Source organism: Chinchilla lanigera, unplaced genomic scaffold (genome assembly GCF_000276665.1).
Source record: "Chinchilla lanigera isolate Chin_1 unplaced genomic scaffold, ChiLan1.0 scaffold00065, whole genome shotgun sequence".
In the NCBI taxonomy this organism is placed as follows: domain Eukaryota; kingdom Metazoa; phylum Chordata; class Mammalia; order Rodentia; family Chinchillidae; genus Chinchilla; species Chinchilla lanigera.
This window is the reverse complement of record NW_004955466.1, coordinates 5,190,322-5,203,189: the sequence shown is the minus strand read 5'-3', so window position 1 is coordinate 5,203,189 and position 12,868 is coordinate 5,190,322. Positions and strand designations below refer to the sequence as shown.

The 12,868-nt window shown below is 54.4% G+C and overlaps 1 protein-coding gene across 6 annotated transcripts in view; it reads left to right on the top strand.

Moving 5' to 3' along the window:
• Plekhg3 (pleckstrin homology domain containing, family G (with RhoGef domain) member 3) overlaps window positions 1-12,868 on the top strand; it is a 39,916-nt gene that overhangs the window by 9,329 nt on the left and 17,719 nt on the right. Inside the window, exons 1-2 of one of the 6 annotated variants that reach the window (XM_013521957.1) lie at window positions 10,841-11,130; window positions 12,167-12,377. The exons of 2 other annotated variants lie outside the window; for them this stretch is intronic. The gene's annotated coding sequence lies outside the window, so the exon portion shown is untranslated. Of the gene's footprint in view, window positions 1-4,060; window positions 5,197-8,904; window positions 10,205-10,840; window positions 11,131-12,166; window positions 12,378-12,868 lie in introns of those variants that run through there. 3 more of the 6 variants (XM_013521959.1, XM_013521958.1, XM_013521961.1) reach the window with 3 other exon arrangements.

Below are 12,868 nucleotides of genomic sequence, written 5' to 3'. Positions count from 1 at the left end.
CCAGTGTTCCTTTGCTTCAGCCTCCCAAGTGCTAGGACTGTAGGTGTGTGTCACCATGCCCATCTGGAAATTTTAAAGTTACTATTTCAGGTCAGATGTGGTGGTGCATACCTGTAATCACAGCACTCAGGAGGCTGAGGCAGGAGGATTACCAAGAGTTCAAGGCCAGCCTGGGCTACACAGTGAGACAACGCTGGCTCAAAAAAACCAAAAACAAACAAAGAAAAACTAATTAAATCTGTTATCTGTCTCATCGGATTTTCTGTTCCTGAACAAGTGTTAGTCATTGGCTGTAGGTGTTCATGGTATTTTCTTATAATACTTGAAGATTATATATATGTATGTTGTGCATTTATATTACAGTGTATCTAAACGTGGACTTTTAAATTTAACTTGGAATATGTCTTCAATCTGAGGATAATGTCTATTCTCAGTTCTAGAAAATTCATATACACTATCTCTTTGAAATCTGCTTCAGGCCAGGGATGTAGCTCAGCAGCACACGTGCCTGCCCGGTAAGCGCAAGGTCCTGAGTTCGACTCCTGGTACCAAAAAAAAAAGAAATCTGCTACTCCATTCTTTCCTTTTTCTTTTTATGGAACTCTGTGGACCTCTAAGTCTCATAATATTTTAATTATTTATATCAGCCTAGATCCCGAGTAGCAACTGAGACTACCAGGACAGAGAAGATTGAAGCAAACAGTGATATCTTTATTTCAGACTGGGTGCAGCGTGGCAAAAGGCGAAAAAGCTTTATAGAGTACTTTAGACATGGGAGGGGGGAGTTTTACTGAGGAAGGTGGAAAATTTAAGTTTTTCAGGGTGATTGGTGGGTCTGGTGCCTCTGGCGGAGGGAAGTGCAGGATGACATTGGCATGTTGCTGATTTACAGCGTAGCCTTTTGTAGATTTATGAGGTCTCCTGTAGACCTGAGAACCAGAACTGGAAACCATCCTGATAAGCAGATTTACTTTAGTCCCTTGAGCTGAGTGAGGGGCTTTCTGTTTGAGCAAACTGGTGGTCTGTTGTAGATTTTTCTCTTCAAGATGGGCAGGGTAGAGTCTGCTTTGTAGTTCATGCTGGCCCCGAACTCACAGCAATATTCCTGCCTTAGCTTCCCACGTGCTGGGACTATAGGCATGCATCACCACGCCTGGCTATAAAATATTTATATTTTCTATTTTACATATCTGAACTGAATTCAGGGTGATTTCCTTGGTTTATCTTTCATTTTACTAATACTCTCTTCAGTTGTGTTTAATTTTCTTTCTTTCTTTTTCTTTTTTTTTTTTTTTAGTCTTTTTGAGACAGGGTCTCGCTGTGCAGTTCAGGCTGGACTTGAACTCACGTTGTAGCCCAGGCTGGTCTCGAACTCACAACGATCCTCCTGCCTCAGCCTCCCAAGTGCTGGGATTACAGGCATGCGCCTCCACGCCCGGCTAATTTTCTATTTAACTTAACGATTGGGTTTTAAATTATGATAATGCATATTTCATTTTCATTGAGTTCTTTCTTTAAATGGTCCCCCCAATACTGTTTTGTGTGAGTGTGTGGTACTAGGGTTTGAACTCAGAGCCTTCTCACTGGACTACATTCTCAGCCCTTTAAAAGTTTTTTTTTGTTATCTTTGAGACAGGGTCTTGCTAAATTGCCCACCATCCTCTGCTTCAGCCTCCTACAGTGCTGAGATTATAGGCATGCACCACCATACCCAGCTATTTCTTTTTTTGTTTGTTTGTTTGTTTTCCAGTACCAGGAATCGAACTCACGACCTTGCGCTTGCCAGGCAAGCGCTGTGCCACTGAACTAAATCCCTAGCCCCCTTTATTTGTTTATTTTTGAAACAAGGTCTCACTATGTAGCCCAGGCTGGTCTCAAACTACTCAGACTAGAGGGGATCCTCCTTCCTCAGCCTTCCAAGTGCTGGGATTATAGGCTACCATGCCCAGACCTTTTTTTTGCTCTTTTTGAGACAGGGTCTCCCTATGCAGTTCAGGCTGGCTTTGACCTCATTTTGTAGCCCAAGCTGGCCTCAAATTTGCAAAAGATCCTCCTGCCTCAGCCTCCTGAGTTCCGGAATTATAGGTGTGGGCCACCATACCCAGCCCTTGTCTCAGTTTTTTGAAAAAATACTGGGGATGTAGCTCAAAACAGAGGCCCTGGGTTCAATCCTCAATACCACAGTAAAACAAACAAAGAGTGAGTTTGAGTAGACCTTTGAGAGAGGAAGTCGTCTCAGCCAAGGTTCTGCAGTTCTGTTTGGGCTGTGTGTGAGCGGGTAGCAAAGGTGAACAGTCTGTCCTTCTACTCTCCAACTTGTATCTGTACCTCCACTGGGGTGCCTTTTTCTCTCGCCGGAAGCACCCACAAAATGCCCTCCACCCCCACCCGGTGTGCTTCGGTCTGCTTCTGGTATATGTTTACACAGCTGCCAGAATTGTAGCAGGGATTTGAGTGTGAGAAGCCCTAGGCCTTAGCTCTCTGAGGGTGTGAGTTAAAGTGACAGCACTCAGAGAAAACGGTGTGGCATCCCTGGCAGTCGCTGAGCCCCTGTGCAGAGGCCCCCCGCCCGGGCAACAGCGCACGGGTGGAGGGCGGCAGTCCTTGCTCTGGCCTCGCAGGAGGCATCTGCGGGTGAGCCACGGATTCCCAGGTGGCTCCATTCTGGCTTTCTTCTGAGGCTGCCCTGCGCTGTAGGGACTTGTTCTGAGCAAAGCGTGAACTTGTAAAAGGGCAGAAAGTGCTTCAGGGCGTTCCCATGAGCAGGGCTGGGGATGGCACCTTTTCGCCCTTTGGTTCCATCTCTTGGGCCCCAGGGATCGCCAGGGTGAAGCCCATAAGGACCCTGGGTTCCAGCAAACCCTGACTTCCCCCCTTCGCAGGCTGCCTGGCCCCAGTGAGGGGGTGTTACGAGTTTACACAGAGACGGTGTCAGCACAGTGCCTGGTACACCCTAATAAATGTTGGCTGAGATGACTGCAGTCTGACGGGGCCAGTTGTGCCTCAGTTTTCCCGATCTGTAAATCAGGGAATGGTACCCAGTGGCCACCTGCCCCTCCCCTCCGCCCTTGCTGTTGGGAGGACCTAAGGGTTAATGTCCTCGGACTCTGAGGGCTTGGGTGGGGGAGGTGCTTCATAAACGCGGTATTGTTGTGCTGGTGACTGATCTGGCTTTGTTTGGAGTCCTCAGTATTTGACTTTATGCACATCGTGGCTGTGTCCCATGTGCTTCGTGGCTGGAGATATCTGCAAGTGCTTAGCTGCGAGAAGCTCCTGGGATGGTGGCCTGGGTCCTTCCTCACCAGCTCAGCATGGTGAGAAGCTGCGTTTCCCTGCTGGGCCCCCAGCAGCAATCAGGAATGAGAGAAATGCAGAAAGTATGACCCACACGCGGAACTGGTTCTGAATAGCACGCTTATAGAAGAGCTCTCGCTGGAGGCGCGCGCGGGCGCTTTAATTCCTGAGGCTGTTGGTGGCAGCTCACTGCTCGCCCGGCCTGTTAACTGCTGGGCTGCCGGTTGGCTGTCCCGGGAGGGTGCAGTGCCCGCGCCCCTCGCCACTGCCCTCCGGGTGCTTAGATGGGAGCCCTTTTGAGGAAAGCGGTAGGTAACTCCTGGGCCAGGCCAGCGGGCGCAGGTGGGGTGTCCCTGGCACGCTGTAGCCCCAGGCCTCCAAGCCTTGCCTGACAACCCCCAGGAACCCTAGCCAGCCAAAGGCAGCTTTCCCCGAGCGCTCAGAAAGCCAGGGGCATTACTGGTGCAGGTGCAGGACAGCAGCGCACTCTCCTGCGTTGGGCCGTGTCCACCCAGCCGGGTGATAGCTGTTCCTTCCGGAGGGAAGGGGACTGCAGCTGGGTGACTGCTCATGCTTTCTCCGGGACTTTGGAGGGTCTTCGCCTCCTAAATCTTCAAATTGGAGTGCTTAGGGGAAGATGAGCCTGGGGAGAGCCAGCGCACAGGCGTTCACACGCTCCCTGGGGAGAGCAGAGTTAATCTCCCATTTCTTCCTGAAGTTTCCTCTTCCCAGAATCCACAGGGGGTGGTTGTTTTGGATCAAATCTAGCGGCAGCTGGTAGAGCAGGTCGCCTACCCTCACTGATGCCAAGCCAGACACGACCAGCACCCACCGTCTCTGTAGCTCTGGGCAGCAGGTGCAGGGAGGTCCAGAGGGCAGGTTGTTACCCTGACCGGGCCTCACTTTTCCCGGAGCAGACTCTGGTGCCCCTGCTGTGATGCTCATGCCACGTCCACCCCAGAACCTGGGGTTCGGTGGCAGCTGCTGCACCTGTCTAAATGCAGCTCAGGGAGGACGCTCCTCTCCGCCTCCTCCTCTCCTCCACTGGGAACTGGTTGGATGAGTTTCTTGGGCCTCCCTGATGGAGGCCCCTGGGGAGCCGAGGGGAGTAGGGGGAGCAGATGCTGTGGGAAACCCCCGTCTCACAAGGTGCGGACCGCGAGGGGAACCGCACTGGTAGTTTCCACTCCCCTGAGTTCCCTGTTAGGTCCCACTCAGAGCCCCGGGTAAAGGAGAGGGCTTGGGGGAACTTTTCTGTTTTTTTCCCCGTGGTACCTGTGAAGAGGAGACCGCGGATGGGGAGGGCCAGGGTGGTTGGGAAGGGGCCTACTCAGCTGTCAGCTCTTCACGGATCTGGAGGCTCCTGGCGGAAGCGGGAAGGGAGCTGTGTTGGGAGGGAGCTGCCACACGGCCCACCGGGTAGCTGTCCACCGGCCCAGGGGGAGTCCCAGAGGCAGCGTCCCCTTGGGCTAGGACCCCCGCTAACACCTGGCATCTGGGTTTTATAGAGTAGGTGGCGCCTTCCTGCTTTGAGAAGCATCTAATGTATGCATACCTTCGCGTTCTCGGCTTTATTTTGGGCCACGTTTCTCCCCTCCGCAGGGGTTGGAATGGGTCTCATTCCTCCCTCTGACCCGTGTTCCCTGAGGCGCTGTTTCTCCTACCAATGTTCTGTGCAACTCTCAGACCTCTGCATTCTTCTCCAGCACTGCTTGGCTCTAGGGAAAGACCTGTCGCCACAGCCCCATGCCTCCGTTTGTACCTGTTCGGGACACATTCTCGTGACTGGTCCCATGGACTCCTGTTTCCACCTGTCTTGATGGTTGTCTGACCTTTTGCACAAAGCCAGGAAGATTCATCTGTGTGTAGCCGAACTGCCAGCCAGGTCCCCAGCTGCCGGAGGTACAGGGTCTTGGGAGGTCCAGGGGCTTTTAGGTAGGATTTGGCTTTCGTGTGTGCTGCTCCCTTGGCATCAGGTGCCCTCAGATATCCTCTCACCTGGCAAAGGCTCACCCATCTTTTTTTTTTTTCTTGGTCTTTTTGAGACAGAGACAGGGTCTCACTATGTAGTTCAGGCTGGCCTTGAGCTCATTTTGTAGCCCAGGCTGTTCTCCAAGTCAAAGTAATCCTCCTGCCTCAGCCTCCCGAGTGCTGGGATTACAGTACCCGGCTCACCCATCATTTGAGACGCCCCCTCCTCCAGGAATGCTTCCACATCTCCCGCCGCCGCCGCCGCCGCAGCGGTGCTGTTACTGCTGCTGCTGCTTCGGTTAGCGTGGTTTATTTATTCACGCTTCTGTACCGGCATCCTTGTTTTGTGGGTTATCTGTTTATATGGTTGCTTTTCTTCTAGAGTTCAAGTTCCTCAAAGACAGAGACAATGTGTCATTCATTTCAGTTATCCCCAGGGCCTAGCGCTCCTGAGCGTGCTCAGGAGTGTTGAATGAACTCCTAAACCTCTGTGACACACTCCCTTTGTGTTCTTTTCGGTTTGGTTCTGAGGTGCTGGGGCTGGAGTGCGGAGCCTCTGTCGCAGAGGCCCCCCCAGCCCGAGAGCCTAGTCGCTACCTCCTTCTGCTGCAGATGGACTGGTCTTGTCACTCCTAGTGAATCTGAGCTCTTGGGAGCAGGGGCAGTGTGATTCATCATTGTCTCTGCCACAAGGCCACCAAAGTGTCTTTGTGCGGAGTAGCTACTTGATAAATACTTGTCCTTGAGAGACTGAAGCTCACAATTGGTAGGAAGGACGACGAGGGTTCCCCGCAAGCGGGAGAGTAGCCACAGAGGCGCGAAGAGCTTGCCTGCCTGCGCCGTGTCCAGGCCTCAGGAGCGGAGCTTTTGAAGAGTGCTGGCTGTCGTCCCCAGCTCCTTTTCCCGTCTCCTTTTCCCCCACTTGATATCCCCGGGGACTTGGGAAATGTGTGAACACCAGGCCCGGGCCCTTCGCAGTTTCTTGCTGCTCTGTGTCACGCCTGGCTGCCCCCGAGGTACACCCTGAAGCTGGAGCTACAAGCCGAGGACAGTGTCAAGGGTGGTGCTACTGGTCACTCCTTTGTGCTTTTGCTGCGCACGATGCCTTAGCTCTGTTTGTGCTCAAGACCTGTGGTTCAGGGCTCTTGTCTGTCCGAGCTCCTAGTGGTACAGCTGTGTTTCCCGAGGGGTGTGGAGGAACGTACCCTGCCTCCTGGAGCGGTGGGACTCTGACTCACTCACCCTGTGGTGGAGTGTGGGTATCAGGCTGTTTTCTTTCCAGCTAAATTGTTTTGTATTTGCCCTTTATGTGAGGATAGTCTGAACCAATGTTGGGACCGTAGAGCAATGATAAACGCCAGGTTGAGGAGGGAGGGAGGTTGAGGTTATGCTGGCTCACCAAGTTTATATATATATATATATATATATATATACACACACATGGCCCTGGGTTTTTTTCTGAGACAGGGTCTCAATATGTAGCCCAGGCTGGCCTCAAATTCACAGTGATCCTCCTGCTCAGCCTCCCAAGTGCTGGGAACTTGTACCTTTATACTAATTTAAAATATGGGTGCTGGGCATGGTGGTGCAGCCCTAAAATCCCAGCATGCGGGAGGCTGAGGCAGGAGGATCATAGTGAGTTCCAGACCAGCCTGGGCTACAAAGTGAGCTCAAGGCCAGCGTGAATTGCATAGCCAGACCCTGTCTCAAAAAAAAAAAAAAAAAAAAAAAGTAGCTACCAGTCAGAAAAAGCTCCTGTACTGCTGCTAATGGAACAGACGAGATTTACCCACTGTCACCAGCATCACCACGGTCATTCTTGGTGGAGTTACCCTGGGTCAGATGCACTGGTTATTTGTATTATCATCATTCTGGAGATAATCCAGAGCGGGTGCCACTGGTACATTTTGCCAGTGGGGAACCTGAAGCCTGGTGAGGTCGGGTGACTTGCCCCTGGCTCCATGCAGACAGGAAAATAGAGGCCCTGGGTTTAAACCGCACCAGCCTGACTCCAAAGCCCGAGGATGAACTGAGTGCATTTCACGCCTGTAGATCCTGTGTGCGCTTGCGCTCTCTGTTCTCTGCCTAGAGCTCGGCGGGGCCTGGCGGAGCCCTTCTGCTGCTGTGGGGCTCCCCAGTGTCTTTGCACAGTGCAGCGGCAGATGCCGTAGCTCTGCAAGGGTGACTCTTCTCCTTTTTGCAGCCCTCTTCCCGGCCTAGAGTCCTCACACAAGCGGCACACCGAATAGGGATGGGACCCGTAGGAGGGGTATTTGCGGACTTCCACTAATAAGGAGCAGGGGGCCTATGAGCCTTTGTTTATTTATATTTTGGGTGGTGCTGGGGTTGGAATCCAGGGTCTCATGCCTGCTGGGTAAGCACCAAACTGCTGAGCTGCACACCCGGCCCCTAGGAGTCTTGTTGACCCACAGTTGCGAGAGGGGGGACCCCTGGGAACTTTGGCTCTGCCCCTCATTTCCAGGGGTGACTTGTGTGACAGTGTCTTACGGCATCCTCTGACTGCCTTGTCTTTTGGGGACCTTGTGTCCTTTCCCTGCGTGGTGATGAGTGGTGCTGGCAGCTGGTCTGGCCTGCCCCATCTGCGAGCAACGTCTGTTTCTCATATAATCAATAGCATCTGCCCTTGTTGGGCTTCAGTAGCTGCTGCTGCTGCAACTTCCTGGTAGGCAGCTTTTCCTGGGATATTTGGAGGGGGACTTGGTCATTGCTGTTCCTTATCCAAACTTGGCGCTTTGCCCTCCTCCCGGTCTGTTGCGACTGATCACTTAGTCTGAGGCGTGGCAGGGCGCCTGTGCCCTGCACTAGCCCCTTGGCGGGGACCCGGTGGGACAGGGGTGCGGGGGTGAATGAGCAGTCACTGAGCCTGGGTACCTCTGGGCACACCGGAAACTCGCTGGCAGTGACTAATGTGGATACTCCTTCGTCTAGAAGGAACTGGCTTTCGTCCTGACCTCCTCACTGTTTACTTTTCTCCTGATTGTGGGAGTGGCGAGAGGAGTTCCGGGCACGATCGATCCTGCAATCCTCCTGACAAGCACTGACTGAGCACCTAGTGATGCCTTCCCCCTGGGCATTTCACTAGCGGGTCTAAAAGCAATGCTTGCATAGCACGGACCTGTGCTTCAGGTCATATCCAGGGTCACTCAAGTTCAAAGAAGAATGTGTACTAGCTTTTTACTGCTGGAAAAAATTCCACTAATGTAGTGGCTTAACACGACAAGTATTTATTACTTTAAAGTTCTGGAGGCCAGAAGTTAAGCTGGGTCCGCAGGGTTGTCCGGGTGCTCCAGGGTGGATCTGTTTCGTTGTCCTTTGCCTTGTGGCCCCTTCCTTCATCTCCAGAGGCTGCAGCATAGCGTCTTCTGATCTCCGTCTGCATTTGTCATCACATAAACTGTCTGACTCTGACTCCTGCTGGGGCCCTCTTAATTACTTTGGGCCCACCTAGACGATCTAGGGTAATTTCCCATCCTTAATTGGAGGCAGGTGTGCTGGCTCATGCCTGTAATTTCAGCGCTCTGGGAAACTGAGGCAGGATGAGCCCAAACTCAAGCCCAGCCTGGGCGATTTAATGAGACCCTGTGTCAAAGTAAAAATAAAAAGGGCCGGGGATATAGCTCAGTGTGAAGGCCCTGTGTTCAGCCTCCCAGTCCTGCCTGTCGGGGAGACCCTTAATTTAATTGCATTTACAGTCCCTGGCCACGTAAGGTGCCGTAGGTTGTGTTCTGAGAATTCGGCTGTAGGTAGCCTGGGTAGGGGGCGTTGTTTAGCCTTTGTATATAGGCCGGGAAGGACTGGAAGTGATTTGGCTAAGTTTGTAGAGGAGGAGGAGGGTCTGAGGACTCAATCCGGGTTTAAGAAACAACATGAGTAAATGTTGGGGGCGTGGATGACCCTTCTCCCGCTGAAGAGAGGTGCCAGGGGCTTCCCTTCCTTCCCCAGGCGCGGCCAAGGGAGTTTTCTGGGCTTCGTGTAGGCGCTGACCTCCTCCTGGAATGCAGGTGGGAGGCTCCACGGCGTGGCCGCAGTCCTTTCCCGACATGCCCTGCTGTCTGAGGTGGTGGGAAAACAAATTCCTCAGGGAAAATGAATGAGCCGGCTGGGCCGGGTGGCCCGGAACCCGTCCCACAGCCTGCGCAGCCACTGCGGGACACGTTGTGCACCCTGGATGCAGTCGCTCCCCAGGGAGCCCGCTGGGGCTGGGCCCTGAGTCTGCAGGAGGCCTGGGGGCATCGGGGAGCTAGGAGCTGGGGCAGAGGCAAGGGCCGGAACTCTGGGGGCCCTCCCTCCCCCAGAGCGCCGCCGAGCTGGGCTTTCCTGGGGACAGTTCGGCGAGGGGCGTGGCGTGGGGCGTGCCGAGCTGCCCGGGAGAGCACAGCAGAGTTTGTCCAGAGTTTGTCCAACCCGATTGGATTGCTCCCTACCCTGTTTGTCTGGAAAAGTTGTGGCTGCTCTCTCTTGCCTCGCTCTGGCTCCCTTCCAGAGGCGGTTCTGGAAGTGGAGCTGGGGATTGCTCCAGGGCAGGTCAGAGGTCCTGCGGTGGCCCTGGCGTTTGAGATCTTTGGGGTGTCCAGGACAGGCGCGTAGCTGTGCCGAGGTGCAGGGGGGCAGGTGGACGGAGGCCGCGGAGGCTTCTCAAGGCCTTCCCGTGCGCAGGTCCAGGCTGGATTCTTCCCGAGGACTTTGGAGCCTTACCTTCGGGGGAGCCCCCGCGCTGCTTTTCTGCCCGCCTCCACCTCCGAACGGGTGTGGGCTGTGGAGCTTCCCTGTGGGGTGAGGTGGAGTAGGTGAGAGCATGACGTCAGCCTCCCCACCGCTCCTGCTGTCGTCTGCGCGGGGCGGGGCGGAGCAGCAGCATTGTGGCTGAATCCTGGGGATCCCCCAGGACCACCGGAAGCAACAGGTCCAAAGACTCCAGGTGGGTGCCCCCGTGGGAAGATCCTTTCTGAAGGGACAGTGAGTGAGGGTGTAGTTGTCCCCTTTGTCTCCCTGGCAAGAGGCCATTGCATGTTCCCGGGTGTCCTCCCTGCAGGGTCAGGTTGAGGGCACGGTGCTGAGGCATAGCTGCGAAGGGAAGGATGTGGGGCTTGGCCTGGTCCCCCCACCCCCTTGCCCAGAATCCCAGGAGCCTGCCGGAGCCTGCCTGCTGCCGCCTGGGGAGATTCAGGCCTGGGGTGGGGCTGGGTAGCCTGGCAGGTGTGGGTGGAGGAAGGGTGTGGATTACCTTTAAATTTAGGGAAAGTTAAGGGAGGAGAGAGAGAAACAGACAGAGACAGAGACTGGCTGACAGACTGAACTCCCTTCCTCTCTTGACCCTGAATCCTTAAAGTAGGTGTACATCTGTACATCTCAGACCCATCAAAAAAACAAAGGTCTTCTCCAGCCTTGGTAAAGAGGGCTTCGTGGCCGGATGTCGTGGCACATGCCTGTTATCCCAGCACTTGGGAGGCTGAGGCAGGAGGATCTTTGCGAGTTTGAGAACAGCCTGGGCTACAAAGTGCGCTCAAGGCCAGCCTGAACTGTGTGGCGAGACCCTGTCTCAGAAAGACCAAAAAATAAATAAATAAATAAAAAATAGAAGGTTTCACAGCGTGGGACTTGGGATGTAGAATTTTCTACAGACAGATGATTCATGGACTGATAACGGCTGGACTCATGGACTGACTCATGCTGAAAGAGGGAAGCGGCCGTCCGGCCCAGAGCAGAGTGGAGTGGGTACTCTGGGGCCTCCGGATGGGTGGGGTGGGGTGGGCTGGCCTGAGCGTGGCTGCTGCCTGCCTCCGCCCCCTCCCCAGCAGTCTTCCAAGATGAGTGTGAGGAACCAATTCTGCCCCTGGCTTGCAGGTGAGTCTTACACTAGGGCTGATGCTTACCCCATAGGAAGGAAGCTCGCCCCTGCCCAGGAAGCACACAGGCGCTGCTTGCTATGGGGGGCTGAGCCCTTTGTGTGGAGGCTGTGTGGGCTTCTCAAGGTTCTTGCGTAGCCAGAACCTGCTCAGACGTAGCGGGAGCTTAGGGCTGGGGATGTCGCTCTGTGGTAGGACACGGACACATACACACACACACACACACACACACACACACACACACACACACCAGCGTTCAAGCATAGCAGTACGAGTCTTTGTCACTTCAGCCTCTGATGGTCTGCACTTGGGCCTGCTTTGCTGTGCTTGCTGCTCTGTTTTCCCTTCAGCCCTCCCTTTTTGGCCCGGAGTCCTCCTGCCGGAAGAGAGGCCCTGGTGATCGAGGGTGGGTCCCTGGGTCACCAGGGGCTTCTTTCACCATTGGAGAAATTCACAGTGCAGTCTGGGGACTTTGCTTTTTTTTTTTTTTTCCTTCCCTTCTTTTCTCCATTCTGCCATGAGGACCTTTTTCTTTTCTTTTCTTTTCTTTTTTTGAGAGGGCTCTCACTGTGCAGCCCAGGCTGGCCTCAAAGCAACCCTCCTCCCTCAGCCTCCAGAGTGCTGGGATTATAGGCGTGTGCCACCATGCCCAGCTCAACCCTTCTGCTTTCTGTGTCCCTACTGTCTGTGATCCTTCAGCCTGTATTTAAATAAAATCTGTATTTTACCTTGTTGCTCCAGTGCGGGCGAGGGAGCGGCCTGGCCCCGTAGAGCAGCAGGTGCGGAAATAGCCGCCTCAGTCTTTGGGGTGCCGTGTTACCGCCCCAGTCTTTTGAGCCTTCCCGTGTCCCCCACAGTTCATGCTCTAGCAAAGCCATGGCATCCAGGGCTGTGACTAATCCTTTGCTGGTGGCCCCGGCTGGCGTGAAATCCATTATTACTAAAGAGGCAGTGGCTGGGACATGAGGATTCTGGAGGCTTTTTCTAGTCCAGATTCTACCAGTTGCTATTCATGGCTTCGGTTTTGCATCTAGGCAGTGAGGTCCAGACACGGCCACTGCACGGAGGCGTTGTGGGGAGGTGGAGACCTGTGCACAGCGACGAGAACGAGGCACCTGGGCTGCTCCTTGGGCATCGGTCGAGGCCCTGGGAGGATGGCGGCGTGGACTCTACTTTCAGAAGGAAAGCTGGGCTTGCAGGCAGGCAGCTGTGTTCTACCAGAGAAAACTTTTCCGAGTGGAAAAGGTGCTTACATTTCAGGGCTTGAAGTTCATTTTATGTTGCCACCCTCATGTCATGGGATCTCTGCCGAATGAGCCCCGGGAGGTGCCCTTTGGAGACAGATCTCCCCGGTGCACGCGCGTGGGGTGGAGCTGACTGATCCTCGGCTTCCGGGCCGTGACCTGATTGGCTGCAAAATCCATGTGGGACTTGGGCCCTTTCCGTTTAGCCTCCCCACGGGAGCAGACTGACCTCAGGGCTAATCTGGGAAAGGTCTTAGGCCACAAGTCCGTACCCTGTTGTCCCCGCTGGGACTGATGAGGAGGGGAGACGGGGGCTTAGCTGCTTTCAAGGATGTGTGGGCCCGGGTGGGCTGGGCCAGGGGTCCAGGTGGGAGCGGAGGTGTGCGTGGGCCTTTGTCCCCCACCCCCCTGCGCTGGAATGGATGTTGCCCCTGGCCTGGCCTGTGGAGAGGCAGCTGATAAAGTGCAAAAGCTCTGCTGGAGGAGGAGGCC